The sequence below is a fragment of the Cynara cardunculus genome, unplaced genomic scaffold, assembly GCF_001531365.2.
Source record: "Cynara cardunculus var. scolymus isolate 2C unplaced genomic scaffold, CcrdV1 Un_Scaffold_5942, whole genome shotgun sequence".
Taxonomy (NCBI): Eukaryota; Viridiplantae; Streptophyta; class Magnoliopsida; order Asterales; family Asteraceae; genus Cynara; species Cynara cardunculus.
In genome coordinates, this window is record NW_020202680.1 from 28,408 (window position 1) to 29,223 (window position 816).

Here is an 816-nt window from a genome sequence, read left to right on the forward strand (position 1 = left end):
AAACACTACTATATATAGGCATAATTCCGAGATAATCTGAATAGGATTAGCCTTATCCAAAGTAGGATTAGCCTTATCCAGAATAGGACTCTAAAGATAGACGTCTTGAAGGACCAGAGGATAGAACGATCACAGAGGCTCTATCACAACAGCCAGAGGCTCGGTCAATACAACCAGAAGCTCTGTTCACAGAGGCTCTGGTCCTAAATGACTTAGAGTCCAAAGGCTCTGGTCTATACAACCAGAGGCTCTGGTCATACATACTTAGTCAATTTTTCGACTTTGAGTCCAGAGGCTCTAGTCTATACAACCAGAGGCTCTGGTCCTTCACAGAGGCTCTGGTGTCTCTGACAGAGGCTCTGGTTGACCATACTTGAACGATTTAGCACAGCGGCTGGTCTTCTTCCAGACTTGGACGTTTTGGCACAGCATCATCTTCAGTTGTTCATCCTTAGCCCCGGTTGCTTATTAAAACTTTTTAAGATCATCATTAGCATCAATTTGATGCTAACAATTATTTATATTCTTGGTATTCATCCTTTGTCGACTCTAGAACACAGTCTTCTTCTCCAAGTTTACTCTGTTTTTTCACTGTTTTATCAATTTTTCTCCTATTTTCTTTTTATTCTTCTTCAATCAATGGCGAATACGGCCAATGCTTCCTTCATGAGTACGGGTTCACAGTCTAAGCCTCCAACGCTCATTCGTGAGGAATTCCCTCAATGGAAAATTCGAATGGTGAGCTTTCTAGAAGGAATTCACCCAAGAACCTGTGAGTTCCTGTATAACCCTCCTTATGTCCCAATGAACCTCATT